This window comes from Pipistrellus hanaki (assembly GCF_964339955.1).
Source record: "Pipistrellus hanaki genome assembly, chromosome: 15".
Taxonomy (NCBI): domain Eukaryota; kingdom Metazoa; phylum Chordata; class Mammalia; order Chiroptera; family Vespertilionidae; genus Pipistrellus; species Pipistrellus hanaki.
Window position 1 is genome coordinate 4,164,781 of NC_140517.1, and position 7,255 is coordinate 4,172,035.

Consider the following 7,255-nt stretch of genomic DNA (forward strand, 5'->3'; position numbering starts at 1 on the left):
GCTAAATGCATCCACCTGGACGACAAACTAAAACGATCTCTACCAGCCACCGTGGCAGCTCGGATTCTGAGAAAGCCGCTATTTTAAGGGTGCTGAGCACGCCCCCCTGAGAGCTCTCCGCTCTCCCTGGAGCAGCAGCTCAGACACCCGGCCTGGAAAATCAGATCGTTTTCATATCGCAAATGTAAAGGCATTGCTGCCGACTAGATAACGGGCTCATATGTAATAAGGGCTCGGGGAGATAGAGGGAAGTATTCTTTTAAAATAAGATACCATTACCTCCCCATCTTCAGCATCTCCTCCTTCCAGTCGTCAGGGCGGCCGCTCCATTAGGAACCTCGGATTCTTAAAAAGAAACACGGCAATAGTTAGCTTCATCTCTCCTGCGGCCACTTCCCCCTTTGATGGAATTACAATTTAATTACCAATACTTCCACCGATTTTATTACCGACTGACCCATTTCTCAGAGAGCACACCCCAGCGAGCTCAACTGGAGAGCATTTAGTAAAGCTTCTCAATCAATCAACCGGTAACCTAGTCCTGCTGGAGGGACGTGTTTTCTTAATATTCTCCAAAGAGTGGGAGACCTCCCTCCCCACACACCTATTTTATATCAAAAGGAGCCTTCGTTTTAATATGTTTGAATACCGTTAATAGGCATGACACACGAAACAATATATTTGGGCTGACAACGGATACAAAACTCGGCCGATTCGCATTCACATTTAGGTTTTTCCTATATTCATCCCTAGAATGAAAAGACCCACAGAAAACAACCCTCTTGTCTTTGAAACTCAACAACAACTCTACCAATAGTTTGGGGGGGGAAAATATACAGGGGAAAAAATAAGCTGAAAGGCAAACAAAGAGAAGTCAGAATGCTCACTGCTTACCATGTCCTTTATTTTTGCGTTGTGTGTGTTTTCTAACTCAGCTGTAACGCTTCAGCTCTGGGTCAGACCTGAAACCCCATCTCCTTAAGGCCTAATCAGCGATAGGGCTTCACAAGTGTGTTATTTAAGCGCAATTATATGTTACTTTGTGTTACGTGGAAAATCACTTTCGTGCCTTTGAAAGTCTTCACAGAGAGCCATTTGTTCTGTTGCGGGCTCTGCTAACTGTAGAGCCTTCTGTAAAATTAGCTTTTTTTTTTGCTTTTTTTTTTTTCTGGTCACACAAGCACCTCTTTTTGCTTAACAAATGTTCCTTATCACTAAACCCAGTTCCTTGCTCTCCTCACTGTACAACACAAATAGTTTGCAAAATATTTTTTTTTCTCATTGCTTTTCTCACCTACTTGTATCCAGCAGCCCCTATTTTGATGGGGGTGGGGGGATGACATTTTACACATAACTGTGTACTCTTTGTCATTTTAAAGAGTTTGGCCTCAAGACGAGCTGGCTGATACTCCCACTAAATTTATTCTGAAAAGAACTGGGTACTGAAAATAATATTTTTAAAAAAAAACAACCCCAAACTGCAATTTGGTAGAATCAGAGTATTTCCTTTCTATTATAATCCTATTATTCTAAAATATAGCATTAGTCTCCATTTGTATGAAAAGCACTGAGTTTATAAATTTCCCTACATCATTAAAAATAAATTATTCAGCGGATTTCCATGAAGCAAAAAAAAAATGTTCTACTTGCTGAACCTTGGTTGAATGCATTAATAAAATTATATAACCAAAGGCCTCGAGTGACATCCTGTACTTCGTCTCTATTAGCAACATAAATACTTTGGTAAAACCAACACTGATGCTCTCTGGGCTTTGCTGCACACACACAGCCCTGTGCGGAGACTCTTACTAGAGGAGGATCGGGGGACAAAGTGCAGCCAGCGTCTGGAGGGGCCCGGGGCTCAGAAGCCAGCTGAGCTGAACACATCCACCTGCACTTTGGAAGCATCCTACTTAGCGCCCGCACAGAAGATGGAAATGACTCTGTTTAGGGAAACACAGAAGACCGGTTAAGCACTTTGGGGATATTAAACGTGAATATCTAATCTGTTTTCTCCAAGGTATCACTCTGTCTGATGACAAGTAAACAAGCCAAGGCCCTATGAGGTGTGGGACAGCATCAGCCGAGAAAAGGCTGGGAAAACGAATTGCGTCAATGACAACTGCGGTGGAAAATTACATTCCCTCCTCTGGAACAGATGTTAAGTGCATCCTTACTAATAAAGACTTAGACTCAAACTGCATTAGAATATAGCCCTTTTCAATTCTGAAGCCTCTAAGTTAATTTGCCAAGCTGAATTGGTGGTTAGGTTTACGCCGGCAATAAAAAGCCTGCAGATTTGTGTAGAAATAAGTCCTGAGAATCACACACATCAGAAGAGTGATGAAAGCCAACCAGGATCATTATTGAATAAGGACAAAATAATTGCAAGATGTTACATCTTCCTTAGAGTTGCATCAATTGCTATTCTATTAGGGAATGATTCTAACCTAGGAGGCAGCTACTGATCACACACAAAAAAGATGTTTAAAATGCAAAAGTCAACCCGATGCAGAAAGTGAAGGGAAACATACAAAGCCATCCAGACATTACCGCACAAGACAGGCTGTGCTATGTCAGAGTTAAAGCATGACCTGCCCAAAATATAATACTGTCTTCATAACCTATAATTCACTCAGAACTAAATGACTTCATTTACTTGAATGCTACCGTCTAGAGAACATTTAAATTTTTCTTAAGATCCCTACGATGTAAACATGCATTAGTGATTGTTTGTGTTGTTAATTAAAATGAATGATAAGTAATGAGTTCATATTCCTGTTCCATTTCTTTTAACACGGCATATCCAATTTTAAAATAACACATGGAAAGGCGCCCACAGAGGCAGCTCTTAGCTGCCAGAAAAAGAAATTCTGATAGGGGAGGTGTGGGCTCAATGAAAGCAATTATCGTCAAAAAATGGATGCTCTTATTGGAATTTCAGCAAACAAATCTAAATAAGTCTTTCTTTGATTCCAGTGTACCGTGTAATTCTAGCCAGCTAATTGCCCCTGGAGTCAGCAGCGAGCTGTGACTCTACACCTGGCTTCTCCGATCATACATGCCGAGGGCCTCCCTCCTCCACTTTCATTTCCTCTCTCTACGGTGAGTTTGAATATTAAAGAAAAACACTCACACGTCTTATATACACAATGATGGACAGCCGGCTTCCTGGAAATCGTGATCTACAAAGAGAGGGGGAAATCTTAATGCAATACTTATGTGGAAGGGTATTAGGTGCCGGGTAAGCCAAGGGTAATATGATCAACAGCATCCGTCTTGGCTATTGTTTTTGCATTCAGAGATTTGAAGTTGAGGACGGTTAATATTAATTGACTGGTCACCCAGGTTATGATTCGGATCCGTAAACTATTAAGAGCCGACATGCACTCTCTTCGATTGCTCACCAATTCAAATTTACAAAAGCAATGTTTTGGGGAAAAATAAAACAGGTCTTTTTTTTTTCTTTTCTATTTCTGGAAATAAAAATAAGGCATTCCATAAGCAATGTACCTAGCTGCCTGATGATATGAAAACAGTAATTGTTTTAGATCAATGAAGCATTCCGGGAGAATGTTTTCCAAATAAGCAAGTGGCATAAATGTCTCATCTAGTTACCTTTTTATTTCTGTTTCTGCACATCCAGCATGCCTTCCTCTGCAGATTTATTCCCAACACTCATAAGCATTTGCTTAATAGAGTGCTCTGTGCCTTTCTTTCTAAATTAGCAACCATCATTCCACCAAGATAGAGCACAAAGAACGCCGACAAAGGCTCTGCCAAAAAGCCACAAGTCCTGCGAGTACGTGCCAGAACACTTAACATGAAACGATCGTTTCTCTCTCTCAAACTTCCACTGCCAAAGTGCTCGCACAATCTGGAAGCTCCGAGACAGGTTTCAAGCGCAATTAAATTCTCCCAGAGCAAAAAACTGTACCAAAAAAAAAATAAATAAATAAATACACGCCGCCCTTCTTATGTCACCATTTTAGGCAACATTTTCTCAGGATCTTAATTAAGATAACCACGCACACCTGTGTCAACATTCTCCCGGCAGGACAGCCTTATCAATCATAATCCTTTAAGTACACTCCAACACAGCCCAGTGATACGACAGCAGCAATCTGCTGCCTCTCCTCCTGTGGGTGCCCTGTGTCTCCCACAAGAAGGATGAGACCTTCACAGGAAGGCAGACCTGCTTTTACGAGTCTTTAAAGTTTTCACTGTAAACACCCATTACGCTCCATAAACAGGAATAACCTCTTTTGCGCTTGATTTACACAATGACAGCTCTGCAGCCAGAAACTGGAAGAGCCAGCTCAGCCAGGCGGCCCCAGTCTTCCCAGGGCAACTGTGTGGGTCCGACTGCCAATGCTTTCAATGCCAGGAGTTGGGCAGAACTGGGACCCGTGCAGACGCGACACCCCGAGAAACCCCTCGGATGGCTTTACCATGAGGACATGGGAAGTCCGACAGGAAGGACCATGAGGACAGACCTATCCCCTGGTCCAAGTGAGAATGTTCAGAAGAAGATAAAATGCAAAAGCAAGCCCACCTCCCAACCGTCCCCCCTACTCCCCCCCAAAAAGGGGAATGGTCGCCTTGGTAACCTGAAATGAGAGGCAGGCAGCTCCCACCTCTGCTGGGGGCAGAACGCTTCAGGAGCATCAGCCCAGGGACAAGACTGCTAACAAGTCATCTGCTCCCAAATGGAAAACAAACAAACAAACAAACCTGATGAATAAAAAAGGGGGAAACGGGAAGAAAGGGGGGGGAGGAAAGGAGAGGAGGAAGAGGAGGAGGGGGAGGTCACCACCACCAAGATAAAAAGTTTAAAACCTCGCTTTTTTTTTTTTTTTTTTTTTTTTTTTTTTTTACTGGTCCAAACCTGAACGCTTTCACGGGAAAACGGAGAAAAAACCCGCCCGTGGCTACCAGGGTCCAGCCCGCCTGCTAATGAATGGCCCGATTTCCCCCCTCCCTTTGGGTGTGAGCACAGGTCTGTGTCCGCGGCCAGCGCGCGCCCGGCCATCCCGGCGCAAAGGAAGCAGCAAATAGAGACGTCTGTCCTTCAGCAGGAGCCTCAGATCGGACCGGGAGGGAGGTGACAGGCCCAGCAGCAGAGCCACACCTTCCAAAGGCCCCCCATCTCTCCGGATCCTCTCTCGGGCCACAGGAGAGAAGGCGGTGGAGGAAGGAAGAGCGGGGGACGCGGCGGGGGTGGAGGTGGGGATGGGGGGCGGCCCGGGGGCCAGGATGGTGGGATGGGGGTGTCTGCGGGACGGGGCTCGGATGCTCAGGTGCTCGGGTGGCACACACCTCCGGGGCCCCATTTCGGAAATCAGCGCCCTGGTCCCCAGCCCAGAGGGTGAAGCTGCCGCGCGCGCGTGGACGGAGGGGGACACACACGCGCGCGCCCGGGGTCCGGGGCACCTGGGGAGGCCCTGCCCACGGGTCTGTCCGGTCCACGAGGGGACGCGGACGCGGCGGCTCGAGATGCAGGAAAGCCGGGAGGAGCGACAGGGCGGGGGGCCGGCCGGTGGGACCGGGGCGCAGGGCTCACCTCGGAGTCTCGTCGCGGGAGCGCGGGCCGCGGACGCTCCCTCGTGGCCGCCGGGAGCCCCCGGCGGGCGGCGCGCGCGGGCCGCTAGGCAGGGCCGCTCCCGACCGTTACCACCGCGAGGGGCTGAGCTGGCGGCGGGCGGAGCCGGGGGCGGGCGCTGCGCGGCGAGGGGCCGCGAGAGGCGGGAGCGGCGAAGGGAACGGGGCGGAGACGCTGCGAGCACCCCGGCCCCGCCGCGCCCAGAGGACCCCCGCGCCTTGGCTGCCCGGCGGCCGCCGCTGGCCGGGCCCGCGCTCCCTTCCCGTCCGGCGGTCCGGCCGGCCGCGCGGCCTCGCTCGGTCCCCGCTGGCTCGCGGCCACCTCTGCGCCGCCGGCCGGGCCGCCGCCGCTGCCACTGGCTTCCCGTCTCCATGACAATAGCGCGCCGACGCCCCGCCCCCCGGCGCCCTGACTCGCAGGGAGGCGGGCCCAGGACCTTGGTGGGGCGGAGTCAGTGCGGGCCGGCGTCCAATCAGAGGTGACGGCAGGGAGGGGCGGGGCCGCGGGGATCGCTTGGGTCCCGAGAATAGCCGCTGGAGGGGCGGAGCCTGGGAAGCCGGCGGAGGGGGAGGAGTCGGAGTCGGCGCGCGTGCGCGTTGTCGCGCACCCAGCTCCAGTGCCAGGGGCCGGCGGAGCCCAGGATCTGTTTCTCGCCCGACCAAGTCATCACGGGACACTGTGTGTGTGTCTAGTCGTGCTTGCGTGTGACCCCATTAATAAAAGCGCACAAATCCCCCGATAGACTGAGCGCCAGCGGAGTGCCCACCCGTGCGCCCTGGTTCGCCAGCGCCCCTGTCTGTCCCTGAGACCCAGCGCGCCCGTGGCTCGTGGCGGCGGCGCGGGGCGGAGGAGAGACCTGCGGTGTCTGTTCTGCACTCGGGCTGCGTGGCCGGCCGTGGTGGGCAGGGGCTCTCTCTGTCTGTGACTCAGTGGTGTGTGTTTGCCTGGCCAGCGCCTCGCTGAGCAAACAGGGGTTGGGTTGGGCACTGCGCTCTGTGGAGTGTTTACAGTGGCGCTTGGGCGGGGATGGGGGTGCGAGTGCATTCGGAGGGGAAAGGGGACCCCCTCATCCTCCACCACCACCACACCACCGGCCTCCTTGGCAGGCAGGGCGAGCTGCGGGGGGGAAAGTGCCCAGATCGAAACAGCGAGGCTTCCAACAGATTGGGGAAGAGGAGAGGAAGGGTCCTGAGACCTGCTCTTGCTCACTGCCCCCCCTCCCCCCCACACACACACCCTCGTTCCAGGCCCCCCAGTGTCTTCTCCCTCGAAGCCTGTCAGGGAGCTGATGGAAGCAAAAGCGGGTCGACTCGGTGCAGATGCCCAGGGCCCGGCTCTGGCCCACCTGCTGCTGCTGCTGCTGCAGCCGAAGGACAGTCTCCCCCCGGACTCTCTCTGCCCCGACGGGGGCACTCGTGGCACTCACTCTCCCAGGGACCTTCATTCCGAAACTCCAGCTTGTCCTCGGGCCCCTGCCTTGTGGGAGAAAGAAGCCAGGGGAGGCGGCGGGACGGCGATCCGAGAAATCCGCTAACTCCGGGAGGGAGAGAGCCAGCATCCGCCGCCGCTGCGCCCTCGCCGTCCTCCGCCTGGGTCCCTTTGTATTTCGGGGCGGCCAGGCCCGCCACCGGGGCCCGCGGGGCTTCTTCGGCT

The 7,255-nt window shown here is 52.0% G+C and overlaps 1 long non-coding RNA gene across 2 annotated transcripts in view; it reads right to left on the reverse strand.

The window, feature by feature from the left end:
• Positions 1-6,676, reverse strand: part of LOC311610254 — a 39,169-nt gene extending 32,493 nt beyond the window's left edge. The window contains exons 1-2 of one of the 2 annotated variants that reach the window (XR_014792929.1): positions 5,564-6,676; positions 280-345 (exon numbers count right to left, since the gene is read on the reverse strand). This is a non-coding gene — a long non-coding RNA (uncharacterized lncRNA). The remainder of the gene's footprint in view (positions 1-279; positions 346-5,563) is intronic. The other variant, XR_014792930.1, reaches the window with a different exon arrangement.
• Positions 6,677-7,255: the final 579 nt, after the last annotated feature.